The sequence below is a fragment of the Sarcophilus harrisii genome, chromosome 2 (genome assembly GCF_902635505.1).
Source record: "Sarcophilus harrisii chromosome 2, mSarHar1.11, whole genome shotgun sequence".
NCBI classification, from domain to species: Eukaryota; Metazoa; Chordata; class Mammalia; order Dasyuromorphia; family Dasyuridae; genus Sarcophilus; species Sarcophilus harrisii.
This window is the reverse complement of record NC_045427.1, coordinates 106,264,596-106,285,909: the sequence shown is the minus strand read 5'-3', so window position 1 is coordinate 106,285,909 and position 21,314 is coordinate 106,264,596. Positions and strand designations below refer to the sequence as shown.

At 35.9% G+C, this 21,314-nt stretch overlaps 1 protein-coding gene across 1 annotated transcript in view; it reads right to left on the bottom strand.

Annotated features, from left to right (window-relative positions):
• EHBP1 (EH domain binding protein 1) overlaps nucleotides 1–18,795 on the bottom strand; it is a 444,659-nt gene extending 425,864 nt beyond the window's left edge. The window contains exon 1 of the mRNA XM_031950538.1: nucleotides 18,736–18,795. The gene's annotated coding sequence lies outside the window, so the exon portion shown is untranslated. The remainder of the gene's footprint in view (nucleotides 1–18,735) is intronic.
• Nucleotides 18,796–21,314: the final 2,519 nt, after the last annotated feature.

Below are 21,314 nucleotides of genomic sequence, written 5' to 3'. Positions count from 1 at the left end.
AATTTTTTCCATGGGAGCTTTTTTCTTCTTTAAAAAAACAAAAACAAAAACAAAGACATCTCCTAGGTTTCTTTTCCTTCACCAAATACATATATCAATTCATTTCATTTTTGGACAAAGGCAACAGTTACTGTGGACCTAACTGCATTTCAATCTCTCTTCATCAATTTATCCCAGACCAATATATCTTGATCTCCTATCATGGACACAATCAATGCAAAGTTTTTTTTTTTTTTTTCCCATTAAAAGTGATTAGAAAATAATAGCTTGTGATATTTCTACTTGGGCTTTTCTATAACTCAGAGAACATTATGAGCCCAACAATACTTGTTTGCATAATAATCCAATAAAGAATATATTTGAAGGAAGGAATGAATACACCATGTCTCAAAACATATTTTGGGGTATTCCAAATATGAAAATCAGACAGATAACCAGGGACTAATAAGGTTTCCCAAACTATTTGTACTACTATATTAGGATAGCCTGGATGCCACATCTTCTGTGAACATAATTTCAGAACGCTAATGCCTATTCCTGTAAGGATAGCAATAACTCCCCAGATCTTTTAGCTAGGAAGTAGTCCAAACAATTCTTGTCCTCTTCTCCTGGTAATAAACAAATTTTTAAAAATATACTTACTGAGTTGTCTACAAACAAAAAGGAATGGATTAGAGACACTATTTCCTTTGTAGCACTGTATTTATTTATTCAATAAATATTTACTGAACCCTATTGTGTGAGAGATAGTATACTAAATATTGCATACTGGTCTAGACTCTAAGCACTTTGTCAAGCACTGCAAAACCACAAAGAAGCCCCATTCATGCAAATACCAGGGAGATCTTTCTGTTTAATGTCTTCAGAATGTCAGAGTAAGAAAAGAGTAGTAGCAGTTGGTGATTCTCTAGGAAAAAACACTGAAGCAGCTATTTGTATGTCTATTAATAATAGAAATAATAGAAATTAAAAATAGAATTAATGTCTTCTCTTGGTACATGTATCAGAGACAAAACAGAAAATCTGCTAAGACTTTTCAAAATTAATGACAACTATTTATTTCTGGTAGCTCATGAAAATCATATTGCTGATGATTATGAAAACAAGAAATTGAAGAACATAGGAGTACAGGATATATTTTCTTCACTATTGCCTATTGAAGATAAGAGATGGAGAAGAGAAAAATTAATTTGTAAAATCAACAGGTAGCTAAGGAGATGGTGCCTGAGAATGGGCTTTGTTTTCCTGGACCACAGCTTAATCATTGCTTACCTGATTCCTGACCAGAGAAGAAATACATCTTAAAAAAAAAAATCTAGTAAGTATTTGCCAGGTATCTTGCAAATCTAAATAAAATGGTTTTAAATTTAAAGAGATGAAAGTAGTAGACTGTTTATCTATATTCCCAAATTAGATACTATATAGAATAGCTACAAAGAATGAAGGGTAACAATTGAGATACCAAGAAGTTCCCAGGAGACAAAAATCTAGGAAAGAAGGCAGAAAATTCAGTGGCTCAAATATTTGCACGAAAGTACTTGAAGTTTAGACAAAAAACAAACAAACAAACAAACAAACAAAGCAAATTAGAGATCCTAATGAAAAGAGGACAAAAAGAGTATCACAGAGATTTGATAAGATAAAATTCCCCAACTCCCACTTACACCAACACTTAAGGACACAAATCCTTAGAGAATGGATAACTATTTTCCCCCTTAGGGATAACCAGCCAGCCAATATTCAATACACTTTTTTCAATACACTCCCAGGATTGTGAGGATCAAATGAGATAATATTTGTAACATGCTTAGCACAGTGTCTGGCACAGAGGAAGTGCTCTATAAATGCTAGCTCTTAGTACTATAGGTATTAAGTGTAGAAAATGCAAGTGGCAAAGGTGTAACTCACAGCTTTTCACTACTAGCTCTTTCTTAAGTCTATCACTAGTATTCTTTTTTTTTTTTTCCTTCAAGATCACACCCTTTGAAATAATTTTGTTGTTCTTATCATTCAGTCCTTTCAAAGTCTTTGTGATCCCATGGACCGTGACACACCAGACCTACTATTCCCCACTCTCTCTTGAAGTCTGACCATGTTCATGTTCACTGTTTCCATGACTATCAATCCATCACATCCTCTGTCACCCCACTTTTCTTTTCCCTTCAGTCTTTCCCAATATCAGGCTCTTTTCCATTGAATCACAACTTCTCATTATGTGGCCAAAGTATTTAAGCTTCAGTTCTAGTATTTGACCTTCCAGCGAATAGCCTGACAACTTCTTTAAGTATTGATTGATTTGATCTGATTGCTATCCAAGGGTTTCTCAAAAGTATTCTACTGGACCATAATTGGGGTGCTTTGATTCCACTGCACTCAAGTTTACCTTATAGTCCATCTCTTACAACCAAACATTCCTACTAGAAAAACCATAGCTTTAATTATACAGAATTTTGTTGGTAATTTGCTCTCTCTCTCTTTTTTAATATGCTGTCTAGATTTGTCATAGCTTTTCTTCTAAGGAGTAAGAATCTTTTGATCTTGTAGCTGTAGTCACCATCTGCAGTAATCTTTAAGCCCAAGAATAATAAATTTGACGTTTCTTCCATTTTTTCTCCCTCTATTTGCTAAAAAGTAATGGACCAATTGTCAAGATCCTGGGTTATTTTTGTTGCTCGTTTAGTTTAGTTTTTTTTTTTTGTTTTTTTTGTTTTTTGTTTTTTTTTTTAATGTAGTCTCTTTTCTTAGTTCTTCTTTGACATGGTCTGTTCTCTGCTTGTCTTCTGAATATATTGTCTTCTATTAATCCAATTTTTCCAAGAACATTGTCATGGAGTGGGAGGCAGCAGGGGGTAGATCAGGTATCATTATCTTAGTACATTTTTGATATTAGTTTACATAACGCCTAATTTTATTTTAAATATTCTCTTAAGATGTTCTTTGGGAATACCAATACAATTGCTAAAAATTGTCAAGTGTCAAGGTCAAGTAAGTCAAAAGACTCAAATCCCTGTTTCCTATGCTCAAAGGACTATAAAATATTCATACTCTGATCCAGCAATATCATCACTGGGTTGGGTCTATATCCCAAAGAGATCATAAAAAAGGAAAAAGGACCCACATGTACAAAAATATTTATAGCAGTTCTTTTTGTGATGACAAAAAGTTGGAAATTGAGTAGATGCCTATCAACTGGGCAAAAGCTGAACAAACTCTGGTATATTAATATAATGAAATACTATTGTTCTATAAAAATAATGAGAAAGTGAATTTCAGCAAAGCTTGAAAAGACTTACATGAACTGATTTTGAGTAAAGTGGGCAGGATCAGGAGAATATTGTACATAGAACAACATTGTGTAATAATCAACTATGATAAACTTGATTCTTCTCGGCAATACATTGATCCAAGACAATTCCAAAAGACTTGTGATGAAAAATGCTATCCACATCCAGAGAAAGAACTGTGGATTCTAAATATAGATAGATCAAACATATTATTTTGACTTCTAAAAATTTATTTTTCTTTCTTGTGATTTTTCTCTTTTGTTCTGATTCTTCTTTCACAACATGAATAATATGTAAATATGTAAAATATAATTATACATGTATAGCTTATATCGGATTGCTTGTTCCCTGTGGGAGGTGGGAAAGAAAGGAGGGAGACTGAACAAATTTAGAACTCAAAATCTTCCAAAAATGATTCCTTACATGTAATTGGAAAAAATACTATTACGTGCAAAGAACTCACCCTAAAACCAATCCTCCTTGCACAAACCAAACCAAACCAAGAAAATCTTGGTTCCATTCCTAACAATACCTTGCATAATGATATGTTATGGTATTGCTAAACATGCTATATTTGTATGGTATGTCTAACTAACAAGTTCCCATTAGTTTGACAATGAACTTCAGGTTTTTCAATATTTAAAATAAAGGGAAATCTTTAAATAATTGGTCTCCTTTTACAGAGTAGAGAAGAATGTTTAAGACAGTTGGACATAGAATAAGTCAAACATTTGTTAAAAATTTTGAGATTTGAAATAAAATTAGTTATGTGCCATGTCAAATAATTTATTTCCTAAAATATTTGAAGAGTCATCTATACAGGTAATCCTATTCTTCTATGGAAAAGTCTGAGCCTCCTGGTCTTTTCAAAGTCATTGTAACTGCTCATAGATACATGCAGCTCAGCACAAAGAGATTTCACAAGGGACTTTTTATCTTCCAGGCAGTTAACTGCAGAGACAATTTACATAGAAAGATAATTTTTGGTAGTTCCCTTTAGTGTGTATTCATCACCTGGCATTAGAATTACAATAATAATTTATCTTGTACTTTAGGGCTCACAAAATACTTTACACATATTTCTAACTTGACCCTCACATGAACCCTGAGAAGTAGACACTATTGTTTTCTCCATTTTATAGATGAGAAAACTGAGGCAGAGATTAAATGACTTGCCCAGGATCACAAGGCTAGTGAGTATCTAGTAAGTTAAGTCTTCCTGACTTCAGTCCAAAATACTATTTACTCTGCCACCTAACTACCTTTGATTCTTCTCTTTCCCTCACCAAAAGAAAAGCATCACATATCAATGACATCATAGATCAATTGAAATATTGAAACTTTCATAAGTTATACATATGTATATGTTGTATGTGTATATTTCAAATAACACCTCCATGAAAGAACAGGGTCTTTGTAAACAAAGCCCTTTGGTGTGCTATGAGGTTTTTTGCAACCTCTTCTTTTGGATTATGTAGAAATACCTCTATCTCTGTGTGGCCAAAAATCAACTAGAAACACCAGTATTTATATCTATATTCAATTACAAATTTATGTGATTTTTTTCTTGTTTTTTATTATATGATTTAGTGACATTAGTATTAATTTACATTTGCATATAAATCCTCACAACAACTCTGTGAGACAAAGAATACAGAAACTATTAATTGATTACAGATATTATTAATTGGTTAATTGAGAGGGATTTCATAAAGTGGGGAGGAGGCAGGATTGAATGCCAGGCATTGGGAAGGGCTAATACAAAGGCGTGGAGATAGTGATGAAGTGCAAACAGAGAGAAAGCTTGTTTGGTTGACTTGTAGATTTCAAAAGGGGGAGTAATATATTTATATATAATGAGGATAAAGAAGTAGGTTGGGGTCAGGTTGTAAAGGGCTTTAAAAGCTTAACAAATTATTTTATATTTTATCCTAGAGGCAATAGGTGACCAATGGAGTTGATTAAATAGGAATGTGCAATGGTCAGATCACATTTTCAGCAATGTGGAGAACAGATTGACAAAGGCAATGTTTTGAGGCAGGGATATTAATTCGAAAACTGTCACTATGGGTTAGACAGTGGTATGAAGCTCAAATAGAAATAGGGTCACTAAACCATACATAAAAAATTCTGCAGTATGCAAATTGACTTAGAAAACTACACATTAACATTATCTGTGTTTTATTGTATTTTTATTTGTCTTGTTAATTCTTGATTACATTTAATCTGCTTTGCAGCATTCAATAAGGTTGCCTCTTGTGTTCACCAAGCCATGTGCTTGACCTTTCTGGTCTAGGCAAGAGATATAGAGATTCTGAACTAAGGTGGTGATTACATAGAGAGGAAAAGTAAAATATGATAGGTGTAAAGTTAGAAAAATCAAAATTTTGCAACTGATTTGCAACTGAATATGAAAGATTGAGGATAATACTAAGGTTGGGAACCTAAGATAATGGGGAAATGATAGTACTTCTAGAAGAAACAGGGAAGTTAGGAAGAAAGAAATATGGGAGGTGGATGGAGAGAGAATGAATTCAATTTTGGACATGTTGAATTTTTTATGTCTCTGCTACATCCAGTATGAAATGTTCAATAGATATTGGTTATATGAGACTAAAGCTCAAGGGAAGAGGAGGTAGATATATGTGAATAATTTGCAAAGAGAAGTTGATTAGGTCCATAGGAGATGATAAGAGAGAAAGTATGGATAGAGAAGACAACCCAGGACAGATCTTTGGAGAATAATACCCAGTGAAGAAGTATGATATGGATGATTACTCAGCAAAGTAGCTCCTAGAAATTGTAAAATGTTCAGCAGTCACATCCTATCTCAGAGGACCAGCTAAATCAGGTTGGGAGTAACCAATGGGCCTCAAAAAAAAAAAAAAAAAAAAAAACCCTGTCAGTGCATTGCAGGGTTCCGCCCCAAGAATGTAAAGACTTTCACCAATAGAATGGCAGATGAAAACAATTTGTCCCAACATCCACAAAAGTGATTGACATGTATGCTATCGAATGTTTAGAGCTTATTGAAGACACCAAGATTATCCATTGTATTCTGGTGTTATTGGTAGTTGTGTTAACTTTTATCTTGCCACTGGACTTTGATGACTCTGGAAGAGAGAGTGAGGCTGATGATTTTGTGCAACTCTATCTCATTTGAATTTATGCTAGGGTCAAAACATCACCCTGGGATGTCATTGATCCTCTTTGAAAATTAAGGGCAAAAGTTCCAATGATCTTATGATGAAGAGAACCATCTGTGCTCAGAGAGAGGAATGTGGGAACTGAGTGGGGAGCACAATATAGTATTTTCACTTTTTTGTTGTTTGCTTACATTTTGTTTTCTTTCTCATTTTTTTCCTTTTTGATCCGATATTTCTTGTGTAGCACAATAATTGTATAATATGATTAGAAGAATTTCATGTGTTTGACATATATTGAAATACTTGCCATCTAGGGATGAGAGTAGGGAAAAGGGAGGGAAAAACTTGGAACACAAAGTTTTGCAAAAGTGAATATTGAAAATTATCCATGTATATGTTTTGAAATAAAAAGCTTTAATAAAAAAGATTTTTAAAAAAGAAAATTAAGGGAAAACAAAACAAGCAGCATGTATTAATAGGAATGGAGGAGACTGATAATAGGAGTGATTAAGGTCTTAGGTTATGTGAAAAATAAGCAACAATAGGAGGAGGTGAGGGATTCAAGAATAGAGGAAATTTGAGAATTTAATTGGTTAATTCCTAGACTGAGATTGGGGAGGAAGAAAAGTCAACTCAAAACAGGGGTAATGACCTGGCAAAAGTACTGAAGCACAGAAGGATTTGATATAGACATAAGAGGAAAGAATAGGTTTAGGAGAAGTGAAGCATAGGAAGAGATGGAATGATAGGAGATTATAGTCAGATAGAAAAATGTCATAGTTTTTGATCAAGGAAGTTGAATAGTTGTGGATAATATTGAAATATACAGTGTGAACATTCTTGTGTGTGGCTGAAGGGGTGTGGAGAGGTCATGGGATTTAAGCAGATTGGGGAATTGAAAGTTTAGAGAATTTGACAGAGCATCAATCTGAATGACAAAGTTTCCTAGCACAAACTCAGAAACAGGAGAGCATCAGGTGCTGAATTTCTGGGGAAATTAAGCAGAAAGACACAATGGGCACCATGACCTGAGTAAGGTGAGAAATTTGAATAGATTGAATTTCAAAGGAGAAGTTGCTGAAAAAGAGCAGCAAAAGGAGACTCTAGAATTGCTTTCTGGTAATAAGAAAGCAACTTCCTTTCCCAGTATATGGGGGATATTGAGGGCAGCAATATGTGACATACATCTAATACTAAAAGGAGAATATCAAGTGGCTTAATTGGTGAAAGAATTGGAGAGGGAAAAGACTTGAAGGCAGATCTACTAATAAGGTATTGTAATCATCCAAGGGTGAGATGGTAAGAGCTTGCACTAGCATGATGGCAGTGTCAGAGGAGAAAAAGGAAAACATTTGAGAAGTGTTGTAGAGGTGAAACTGACAGACTTTGGCAACAGGTTGGATGTGGAGGGTAAGAGACAATGAGGATGATACCTAGAATCAAAGGGCTAAAGGGTATGGTGTTCACCTCTACTGTAAGAGAGAAAATAGGGAGGAGGAGTATATAGGAAGAACTATAATGAGTTTAGTTTTGGATATATTAAATTTAAGATGTCTACTGGACACTCAGTGTGATGTATCTGAAAGACTATTGGAGATGCAAGATTGAAGATCAACAGAGAGATTGAGGCATGGAGAGGTCACTAAGTAAAGTAATATATATAGAAAAAAGAAGATGTCCCAAGATGGAATCTTGATGAATACCTATAATTAGAGAATGTGATCTGGATGGAGCTCTAACTAAGGAAACAGAGGAGCAGTCAGATAGATGGGAGGAAAAAGAGGAGAAGGTGTTCCCAAAAACTAGAAAAAATAATGTCAAGGTGAAGATGATCATTGGTGTTAAGGCTGCAGAGAGGTCAAAGAGAATGAGGTATTTTTGAAAAGGATATCAACTTGATGATCACTAGTAACTTTGGAGAGAGCAATTTCAGTGGAATGAAAAGACCAGAAGCTGATTAATGGATTAAGAAATAAGCATACTGTAGACAACCTTTGTGAGGAGTTTAGCCACAAAAGGCAGAAGAGATGTAGGAAAATAATGGGTATGGAAAAATTAAGTGAGGGTTTTTTTTTTTAGGATAGGTAAGTCGATAAGTAGTAAGAAAGGAGTCAGAACCAGGGGAAGAGTGAAAATAAGTTTAAAAAAACCAGGGATGACAAAGGGGACAATCTATCGGAGGAGACAGGAAAGAATGGAATTTCTTGAGCAAGTAGAAGGGTTATCATTCTTAAGGAATAAGGCCATATTGTGTGAGAAAGTGATAAAGGAAGAAATAGTGAAAGAAGACATGTAAATGATTTGAGAAGAGGAGGAAGTAAGAAGAGAAAGTTCATTGTAAATGGGCTTTGTTTTCCTGTAAAATATGAGACAACGTTCTTAACTAAGAGAGTGGAAGGAAAAGAAGCCATGCAGGGTTAGAGAGAGACAAAAAGTTTTGAAAGAGCCATTGTATTGGCTGGGATGATAAACTGAAAAGAGAGGTATAGTAGAATTGTCTTGCGTTTCAACAGTGAGGCCCAATTGGTGCATACCATAATTTTTTAATTAACTGAGTCATAATGATTGCACGATTTTCTCCATTTTAATTCAGTAACATGAGTAAATAGTAGGAGTGGTACAAAGCTGAAGTTTAGTAAGACCCTGTGAAATGATAAGAGGGCTGAAATAAGAGAGGACAGTATAGAGTTAAGTTGGTTCAACAAGGGGTTAAAGAACAGAATGCAGGAGAGAATGGCCTCACATAAAATTGAGGGATTGAGGTTCTGGAGGTCACAGTGCAGACAAAGAGTAGAGTTTGACTAAGGAAAGTAGAGAGAGAGGTGGAAATCCAGTAAATTATGTTCAAATAAGGGGAATTTTAGAATTCTTGAACATGAAGGTAGTATATTTGTGAATGGTGTCAAGACTGAGGGTCCGCTCTCTTTATGTGTGCCTGAGGTGGGGTAGAAGAGTAGCTCATGGGAAAAGAGTAGATTGGGGAATTAAGAGTGTGTGTGTGTGTGTGTGTGTGTGTGTGTGTGTGTGTTGGGTTTGTATTGTATGTCTGTGAGAGAAACACACACATAGAGGAGGGAGGGAGAGAAGGAGGGAGGGAGGGAGGAAGAGAGAGAGAGAGAGAAACAGAGAGAGAGAGAGAGAGTTATGAAGGTGGCCTACCTGTACCTGATCTAAAACTATATTATAAAACAGCAGTCACCAAACCATTTGGTATTGGCTAAGAAATAAATTAGTTGATCAGTGGAATAGGTTAGGTTCACAAGACAAAATAGTCAATATGAAGTCAGGAGCTGGAGAATAGAGAAAAATTGTGAGTATTTATTGAACTCACTGAAGAAGGAAGAAGAATTACTTGGAGGTTTGTAGACAACAGCTACTATGATTCTAATTGGGTAGTAGATATAGACTGCATGAACTTCAAGGAGAGTTTTACTACTGAGTGAGGGAGGCAGAGAGAAAACCTGGAAACAGAAATGGGGAACAGTGATTATTCCAATTGTCCTGATTCAACCACCATAATTTCTCCCAGAATCTCTTCCTTTCCAGGAACCATTCCATATAGGAAATTACACACACACACATACACACACACACACAAGAAATATTTGACCAAGAAATGAAAAGGAAAAAAATCAGCATAATACTTTATCTAAAAAGTTTAAATCCAGCCTCAGAAAATTGATATGAGCTATGTGATCTTGGGCAGGTCACTTAGCCCCAATTATCTGGCAAAACAAAAAAGTTAGCTGCTATGATTTCTGTCCTAATTTGAAATGGGTTTATCTTGGTTATATTGACAGAAAGTATATATTATTCTCTATGTACAGAGCCTAGTACAAGGAGAGAGAAACAGGGAATTTGACAGTTAGCTAGCAGCAATTCATATCTTCTGCTGGCCTCAGTTTCCTCATTCTTGAATTGGGGGCATTAGATTAGATGACCTCTACTGTATCTTCTAGATGTAAATCTATGATTTTATTCTTTTAGATAAAAAATATAAATAATCTGAACTAACTGGCTTTTATTTGGTGATTTGCTCTACAATGAGTTTGATGTTTATTTGCATTTGTTAAGAATTCAACTGAATTCCTAAAAAAAAAAAAAAAAAAAGTTGAAGGGGAGAGAATAGCTTTCCTGCCTGTATTTCTTCATTTTTTCACATTGGGATTGTCTATTGGCTAAAGTGGGCTCCCAGCCGGCTACAACTGTGCTACATCATCTAAGACTGTGCTACAGTGAATCCTTATGCCGTTTCTTCAGGTCTTACTATTTTCAATCACTTAGCCTAGAGTAAAAAAAAAAAAAAAAAAAAAAGCTGCTTAGATATTTTGTAATTGTACATTATCCTTATGTATTCAACCCAGTATATCTGTGTTATGGTGAACTATTCCTTTAGTACTAATGAACTCTTTTAGTATTGTAATTGTTTCCTTCTTGATATTGTATTGGGTTTGTGGTTGGTTATGAAAGCACTCAAGAAACCAGCTGTGCCATCTGTGGTACCCACACACACAAGGAGCATAGAGCAGAGTTGGAATAACACAGCTGTCTGGAGAGAGAACAGCCACTCATACCCTTCTTCCACTCTCCTTCAGCATAGTGTCATTGTAGAAAATCTTGGATGGAGGAACAGGAGAGGCATGTTGCAAGCCTGGGATAATGGATCACATAAACCATTAAGAAAAATATTTAAGGCAGTGCTAATTATGTCTCAGAGATACTAATTGTTTGAAGCCCAGTTTCTATGGTTCTGCTAAGACAGAGTGTGTGAAATCATCTTTGATTTACTATATAGGAATAAGTATGTGGATCCACACCCAGGACTTAAAGGGAACAGTCTGTCTCTTGGTGAATGCTTTCTGTGAGTTGTGGGCTTCCTTAGTGTTCCCTCCCTTAAACTGAATGGATCTCATTTATGTATAATCTGGAAAAGCAGGTTAAAAAAAATCCTCATTAAGTGTTGTCAGTGAACATCAGAAATAAGGTATATATATATTTGATCTTGAAAACTGTCAATATGATAGATAATTCCAACTTGTCTTTGCTGAGGTATATAATTAAGATATACCAATAATAAACAAATGGTTCCTGATTCACAGTTTATAGCTAAATGGGCAATTAGAGAGCACTGTGATTTTGTATGTCATTTTCAAATACTGGGAAGTAGTAAGTCAAAGGTTAATAACTGAGAAGCAGTATTGACTCTTTCTCTGGGTGCTATATTTGGATCAAGAGGACATGAATCCAGAACCTCCCTCTGACACATATTAGCTATGTGATCATGAGCAAGTCACTTGAACTCTTAGAGCCTTAGTTTCTTCATTTGTCAAATAGGGACTGATTGATTGGTTGCTGTCCTTCATATTTGAAGAGGACCAAAATGGCATCACTATGTTAGAGTTGAATTACACTGTGTCCAACTGGCTGATCAGACCAATACAAGCTTGGAATGCTCTGCCACAGATCAGAAACAAATAGTCCCATGAACATTTGGATAGCTTCTTTAATTTTTTGCATCTCACATTTCTTTTGGGCTATTTCAATTCTGTTTTGCTCATACAACACAGTACCTTCTCTGATGAGGGCATGCCATGTTGGGTGGTCCTGTCCCAGTATCTCCCCATAATGGCACAGGGCTGTTGTAAGACTCAAATGAGATCACATTTGCAAAGCACCAAACTATTGTTGGTTATTATTATTATTATTGAAAGGTTCACATGCACCCCTTGAAAAATAGTTTCAATGGAAAGATCAAGGTTTATCAGAGATGTGCAGTGTGGGCTCTTATATAGTATCTTTTAAATGACTGAATGATGTATCTGAAATATATCCTTATTGATCCTTAAAGAGAACAGTCTGGGAGCTGGATATCACAGACTAGCTTGGTCTGATGATTCATTCCATGTTGGTCCATCAATTTTCTGAGGGACAACTAGGTCTTAGTTTCCTATGGTTTGTCACTAAACATATCACTGAATAGAACAGTACTTGTCTAAAGAGTAGAATCCAATGACAGTCTTTAATTTGGCCTCTAATTAATATCTTAAACTGAGCAGAGTTTCCTTGGGGTAAGCTGGGACATAGTTCAATCTTTTAGCTTAAATGAAGCTGTTAACTTAAAGGAAGTAATTATAAACATACTGAATGGTAATTTTTTCCTCTGACAATTCAACTTAAGTGACAGTGAAGACCTTATAGATTATGTAAAGTCCTTTTCCATTACACATACCTACAACAGACTAAAGTTGATTTCTTGAGAGCTTTCATAATCAACCACAAACACTATATATCAAGAGGAAGAAAAATATTGCAAGTTATAATATTAAAAGTTTCTATGGTGACAGTTCCAGAGGTGAAATTTGAACTCTGGTCTATTGATTTCAAGTCTGTCAATATTTTCATCATAGTTATTATGCTGCAGGTAAGAAACATACAAGATTATTTGGTCTCTTGATAGTCTCAAAAATAGCTCAACCTTTATAATTCAACAATAACCTTCCCTGATGAAGCACAGACAGATGGCCAGATTAGAGCACTCATATTAGGTTAGGGTAGTCCCTGAGAAGGATACAAAATAGCTTCTCTTTATTTTCTTGTATAATACATTTATAACGTGGGTTCTCATCTTCAGTGCAAGGCCAATGGAAGATGTTATCTGTTCCTCTTTGGGGGGAGGCTCAATTGTTCAGTGTGATATGCCTGTAGTTGTTCAGGGATTCTGAAAACAATAGAATCATCTGTAATGATTTTTTGTAAAGTCATGTTTTCTACAAATGGACTTGTAGGCCTAAATACACCCAAGGCATAGAATTATAAAGCTGAAAGGGCATTGGAGAATTAGTTCAAGTTTCCCTTTATACAGATTTGTCTGAAAAGCCTAAACTTTTGATTAAGATCACCTAGTTGATTAGCACTAGGGCCTGGAATAAAATCCATGTCTTCTGGCTACTGGTTCACTGCTTTTGCCATTTTTGTCATGTTGCCTTTTATAGTTCCATTACCCAAAAACTCACCGAAAATACAATGTCTTTCGAAAAACAGATTTAAGAAATGTTACAAAGAGCAAGCTTGGCCCCAAAGAAGAGACACAAAAAATACTTCCCATTGTTATTTCGTAGAGATCAGGGTATGGATGGAGTATTGCCTAGAACATCAGATTTTTCTGATCTGTTGGTCAGTAGTTATATTTTTCTTTGTGTTTCCCTGTTTCTCTGTGTGTCTATGTCTGTTTCTCTGTCTCTCTAGATGTAGTGTCCACTTATTGACCCAATTTCACTGTTTATTGGCACAGAAATTTTGACTTGCTCTATTTCCCTGAATTAGTTCACCCCAACTTTCATAACCTGGTAGCCCCCAGGTCCCAAGAGCTTACCTTATTAGTGTTGGATCTAGTGCAAACACTGGATGAATTTTAGTCCTAATACAGCTCAGAACTCCTGTACTAAAGCAATTCACCTGCTTCAGCCTTACCTAGTAGCATGTAATATAAGCATCCACTACCATTGCTAGCAAAAAAAAAAAAAAAAAAAAGTCTGACCCATTTCCTTCCTTTTTGTTTTAATAGGCAATTAGGTGGATAGAGCACTAGATTTAGAGTCAAGAAGACTCTAATTCAACCTTGTCCCAGACATATATCAGTTATGTGACTGGACAAATTTCTTAACTTTATATCAAATTCAATTTTTCATCTGTAAAATGGGAATAAAATCACCTGCCTCAAAAAGTTATTGTGAGTATGAAATAAAACAATGATCTTAAAAGTCTCTACACATTTTAAAGCAATATATAAATATCAGCTACTATTTTTATTCAAGAAGGAATGCTTTTCATCTAACTTACTGATTTCTCAATTCAATAATTTTTTTCCTTAGTTGAAGAGAGAGTAAGTGGGTAGTAGAAGTTGAAGATTAGCCTGGTTGATCAAATGAGAATAATTGGAAAGGGCCTAAAGAGCCTATATGTGGGATTCCAGGTCCAAACTTTTTACATGATTATTTTGGCTCATTGTGGGCCCTTAGAGAAACTCCCTATGGTAGCTGAGTCCTAGAAGGACTACTGTTACTCCATGGAGCTCTCTAATGAACTACATGAAGGAGACATAAAAGACAGAAAAGCATAAAGGCAGCCCCTAACTTGTTCCAAACCTCTTACATTTAAGAATATGAGATGTAGAACCAGAAATAGTACCTTAATCATTTTTTTAGTTTAATCATATCATTTTCAGATGAACAGAGGTGTTATTTGTCCAAAACTAAACAGGAAAGAAATAGGAAAGGCAGAGTTCAAACCTAGGAGCTCTGCCTCCAAATCTAGTACTTTCCTACTATACCAATCTTTCCCAATCTTATTTTCTTATTAGACAGACTTCCAGAAAGTAGTATAACTCAACAATTGGATGGCTGTATATATTTGTAATACATGCAACCATAATATACAACACAAATATATTTAAAATTCATTCTATATTTTTAAAAATCCATGTGAATTTGGAGAGTATTAAGGACCATGCTTAAGTGAAGGGGCAGGTCAATTCTCTGAGAGCCTCCACCTGTGAATTATAACATTTGAACGAGTTACAAAGCAGGCTTTGACACAGATGTTCCTTGTGGATTGGGAATAAAATCAATTGGAGGCAAGAGGGAAAAGGGCAGAGGTCAGAGAACACAACTACCTCTCAGTATCATCATTATCATCATCATCATCATCAATCATCAATCATCATCAATCTTCCTCCTTCTCTTCCTCCTCCTCTCACATGAAAAGATCCATTCTACAGATCTGAGTTAGACCTCCAGCAGACACTGGCAAGTGGCTTCTGTATCACAACAGGAGGGTGAATTTCAGAGAGTGTATTTCTTAAGGTTCATTCAGCATAGTACCAAAACATATCCTAGCTAACTACCCAGTTAAAAGATATCATGGCTTTTTATTCTTGGAGTCTACATTTCTAAAACGTAAAAGAAGGGCTTCTAAGTGGTCCCATAGTGCACAGAGCTCCTCCACCCCCAAGCCTGGTCAGGAAGCTTTCTGAGTTTAAATTTGGCCTCAGACATTAACTAGTTGTGTGGCCTTGGGTTTGTCACAATCACGTTTGATTCAGTTTCCTCCTCTGTAAAAATGATCTAGAGAAGGAAATGGAAAACTACCTTAGTATTTTTGCTAAGAAAACCCCAAATAGGGTCATGGAGAATCAGACATGATTGAAATAATTAAACAACAACGATAACAGATGAGATCTATGCTTAGTTTTTGGGTTTAATTCTTGGAATTGTTTATAGCATTTTGTGGTAGCACTTGGCATTTAACATTTCTTCAACTGTTTAGTTCATTGTTGCCTGTGGTAGCTTCATATTTATTCATACTGATTGTAAAAATAATGAACAAGAAAACAACTGAATTCCAGAAACAAACTACTGGCACACTCATTCTAAGCAATTCTTAAAATGATGTTATATTAAATCAATTCTCCATCATTCAGTAATTGATGAAACTAACTTTACTTGACTAAGCTGAGTCAGTTTTGTCAGTTCTTGCAACCTTATTTCAATTCAGTGAATTCAGCACGTTTGAATGTAGAACATTGTGCTAGACCTGAAGGAAAATAAAGGTGAGGTAGCATTCTGCCTTATCTTTTTCTTCTTTTTCTGTTATTTTAGTCCATACTCACCCCTTTACTCACTTGGATTATTGCAATAGTCCCTTAATTAGCCTTTCTACTTTGACTCTCTCCCTTTTACAAAGTTTCCTTCACACAACTGCTAAATTAATCTTTGTAGTGCACAGGTTTGCTTGAACCACTTCCTTATCACCAAAAATCTTGGTGGCTCCCTGTTGCCTCAGAGGGTAAAAAAAATCTGGGCTTTTAGGACCATAAAATTGGTGCTAGATTCACAGCTGGAAGGTTCCACCTAGTAGGGTTTTTTAACCCTTTTTTGTATGGTTGACCCCTTTAGTAGTCTGGTGAAACCTATGAACTCCTTCTCAAAATAGTGTTTTTGCATAAATAAAGGGAAATAGGAGGGAAAAGAGGTTAGAGATAACTATTATGCCTTTTTTTTTTTTTTTTTACAATTATCTGTCAGTCAAGAAGCATTTATTAAGTGCTTATTCAGTTCCAAGTATTGTCCTAAACCCAAAGAATGCAGAGAAAGGCAAAAACTTCAAGGAATGTGCATTCTAATGGAAGAGGCAGTGTGTAAACAGCTAGATTTGTACACAATCCATATAGAACAGATAGAAGGTAGTGTGAGAAAAGGCTCTAGCGGCTAAGAGTGTGGTTTTCTCACAAATCATGCTTCTTTTAGTGGATTGTAAATTCTCTGAAGGCAGAAACTGTAGGGATTTTTGTTTATTTTTAATCTTTGTCTCTCCAAAACCCAACACATTGTCTTATATATAATAAGTATTTTGCTTAGTAACTATTTGTTTAATTGAATGGCTTTAACTTATTTAGCTTAATTTATGTAGTACTTTATGACTAAGAGGACATGTTGGGTATCTAGTTATAAGGAGTCCCCCAAATATTGGTTATTTCACTTCTAAGTGACCTGGCTTAATGCTGGAATAGCCCTTATCTACCACAACCTTAAAGCTTATATCAGAGGAGAAAAACATCCAACTTTTGACCTGAAATAATGAAGGAAAAGAAGAAAACTGAGCACATTGGTCTCATCCAACACTATACTATATTAATTTTTTTTTTTACTTCATCTATGCAGAGGGAGGGGAATAAGCATTTAGATGGTACCTATTATGTGTCAGACACTATGCTAAGCACTCTTCACAAATATTATTTCATTTAATGCTCTCAACAACCCTGTAAGGTAGTTAATATTAAACTCCCATTTTATAGTTGATGAAACAGAATTAAATGACTTGCCCACGTTCACCCAATTGCTAAGGTTCTCAGCCTACGTTTGAAATCAGGTCTTCCTCATTCCAAACCCAACACTATGCTACTGGCTGCCCTTATGATTTTAAAAAGATTCACTTTTCATCTTCAAAATACCTTTCTAGCCTTATTTCACATTTATTCCCTTCACAAACTCCATATTCCCCAAATTCAACAGGTATGTTTTCTCCCAACTCAAGGCATTCATGCAGGCAACTTAGAGTTTTATAGAGTGGCCTGGGCCATTGAAAGGTTAAAGTAATAAAAATTGCTAGCATTTATGCAGTGCTGTAAAGTTTATAAAGTATTTTACAAATACTATATCATTTTTATCTTCACAAGAAACTTATGAGGTAAATGCTATTATTGTCCCTTTCACGATTAAGGTAACTAAGGTTAAACAGAGATTAAATGACTTGCCCAGGGTGTACCAGCTAGTCAGTGTCTGAGGCTGAATTTGACTCTATCTACTATGTCATCAGCTGCCTCCAAGCATTCAGTGCTCTCTTAACAATGATCTTAGAATTTCAAGCCCTTTTTGAATAGCATTTGGCATAGGGAACTTTGATTTGCTCCCATATAAAAAAGAAGAATCAATATATGCCTTCTACTTACAATTAACATAAAATAATCCACACAAAAGAAAGCTGGTCACAATAGAAAACTTTCTTTAAAAAAAAAAAAGATATTTCTCAGAGAACATGAACATATTTACATGCAAGTACTAAAAAACTGTGGTAGTGCTGAAAATCATATATTCTTATCACAAAAATATTTAGCAGCACACCAACTGGAATTTTCTTTCATGTTATTTTGAGTGTTTGACTATGCAGAGAAAAAGGCAGAAAACTATATTCCGACTAATCACTCCTTAAATTATAATCTCTTTTCCTCCTCTTCTCGCCTCCATTTCCTGTCCTTCAGCACCTTTCTTCTCTCCTCTCCTCTTCTCAGGCAGAAAGAGGAAAGAAAATCCCCTTTTCTTCTACCTAATGTCTCAGCTAGATACTACAAACTTAGGAGTGATATAGGAATACTTGTCTTTGCAAAAATCTACTTGAAACAACACAAGCCTTAGAGTTCTTAAACTGTGGTTCATGAACCGCGTCCCCCTCCCCCAAGGGATAGATAAATAGATTTTAGGAAATCTGGGACGCAAATTATAGATTCAGACCTTCTGCCCTACAACTTGTAGAAGTAGGATATGAAGTATAGATTTTTGCCATATTGGGATATGATATTACAAAAAAGACATGCTTTCCCAGTGATGTCAAATCTCATTTTTATCCCATGTTTCAGAGACTAGAACTTCAGATTACAACCTACCACAGTGAGATACTGTTGTCTTCCTCTCATAGGCTAGATCAAGAGGGCTAACAAAATATAGGACATGGGAGAACTACAAATGACCCACCTGAAAAATGCTAAGATTCTTTCCATCCACCCAGTAAGGAATGTAGCCAGCCCCAGGCACTTCATAAAAATGTAGAGGTTGTCAGATAAGACTGTGTTTGAAGCTCTGTGCTTACACTGACTTTGGCATGTGCTGTGTGGGAAGAAGTCCTCCTCTGGAATTTTGATGACCAAGAGGAGAGGGCTTGCCCAAACTCTGCTGTATCCTTTGTTAGGGATACTGGCAGAGGAACCAGGAGCAGTAGAGATGGAATACAGCTGCTTTTGTAATGAATTCATACAATTCTGGAGTCAGGACCAACTCAGCAACGAAAACTGCTCATCATTTCATCAAGACTGAAATGGTCATATCCACCACTTTAAAGGATTCTTATTCTACTGATTTGGAAGGATTTTTAGACTTTTCATTTTCATCTAAGCTACTGGAAGGGGAATGGTACAGGGTTGAATTATTAGCCCTGCTTCTCCCGGCCCTGCTTCCATACAACTTTGCTTGAACCCAGGCTAAATAATGATCTTTCATTTGGCCCACATTCAACAGACCTAGAGCATTAGATGGACTTTTGGCATCAAGGATTTCTTCAACTCCAGATTTCTCGATGAGCTCAGATTTGGGGATGTTTAGGAAGGAATTTCAAAATCCATCTGTGGAGCTCTAGCTATTAGGTATTGCAGTGGATAGGATACCAGGCCTGTAGTCAAGAAAATCTGAGTTCAAATCCAGCCTCAAATACTAACCAACTACAGACCCTTAGCAACTCACTTCATCTCTGCCTCAGTTCTCTTATCTATAAAATGGGGATAATAGTAGCACCCACTTTCTAGGGTTGTTGTCAATATCAAATGAAATATTAAATTGTATAGTTCTTAGCACAGAAACTGGCACATAATAAGAGTAATATAAATGCTAGCTCCTATTATTAATAGTTTGAATTGCTGAGAAGAGCTAAGTCTATCATTCTTGATCATTGCACAATCTTATTGTTGCTGGGTACAATATGTTCCTCATTCTGCTCACTTCACTCAACATCAGTTCATATTTTTCCAGGCTTTTCTAAAATTTTCTAAAATTCCAGGCTCTTCATCTCTTCTTATAGAACAATAATATTCCATAACATTGATATACCATAACTTAGAAAGATAACTTCTTAACCAAAAGTTGACAAATTATGTTAGGACTTTGGAAGAGGGATAAAAGTTTTATTATTCCCATTTTTCAGATGATTAAACAGTGTTGGTGAGGCTAAGAAATCTAAGTTTTTAGATCCTGGTTGTATTCTCCTTCCACAACACTGCACTGACTCAGAATTTAGCCAATGTACTTTAATAGTCACTGTCTTCATTTCTCCACAGCTCACACACTCTTCAACCTCTTGCAAAATGTCTTATGACATGACATCTGTGAGTCTTTCTAAAAGTCCTCTCTAACATCATTAATTTCTTCCTTATTGCTGGACTTCCTTACCTTCTTCCTCTTTGATATCTTTGTGGCATTTGAAATGATGATCTTCCACTTCTTTCATCCTGTTACCTGTAATGCAGAGTGCACTGCACAAAACTGATTTGCCATTATTTATTCTAACTAGTGTGATAGAAACACTAATTAGACTTATACTTCTCTGTGAAGACTGTATTTTAAAATCAGCAGGAGTCAGGAATTCAGGTTAGGGGAAAATTGTCAGTCTTTATTCTCAGTGAAGAAGGATCAGAGGTGGAAGATAATCGGCGATAGCAATGTGTGCAGCTGAGTCAAGAACTAGCTGCCAGCAACCACGACCAGCAACTAGGATATGGAACCCAGAGCCCAATCTCTCCCAGGTCTTCCTATCTCTCTCTGCCTCCACCCACCAAAATCGTCATTTACTTACAACACATCAGGACTTGCCGGAGGTGGGCAGGGACCATTCTTTATCCAATCATGTATATTAATAGAGTATAGCCAATTACTATTTAGCCTCATCTTGGGACCTCAGTGCATCAACTCAAACCTCAGCCCATTACATCTCCCACTTTTTTTTTAGAACACAGGTGGTGCCATCCCTGACTCCTTAGGAGGTCAAAGCCCCCAAGGGGAGGTGATCAGCCTCCCTAACTTCTCAGGGAAGGAGGTGAAAGCACTAAAAGGAGATGATCATGCCCTCCTGACATTTCAGGAAGGGAGATGAAAACACCAAAGGGAAGTGGGGGTTGCTAGCAGGTTTCTGGGCTGAAGGGTCATTATGCACAAACCCATCATCATGGGAGGTATTACACAAGCACATGCAATAGCAAGAGGCTATTAGGGATGACTCTCCCACAATCATGCAGGCTCGTGTGGTGTAACAAACATGAATTGTAACCATAAGTAGAGGAATAGCAAACAATATAAATCAACATGGTGTTGGAAAAGATCACCAAAGTCCTAGAAAGAGTATTAAACAACAGTCACACATACACCTTCTTCAGCAAAGAATAGTCCAAATCCAATCTTTGTCCATTGCTACATGTCAGAATCAATGATCCCCTGAGTTTTGAAGTCCTGCAAAATCTTTTATGTGTTAGAATCAATTCCAGTAGATTTTAAGTCCATACATCTCTCAT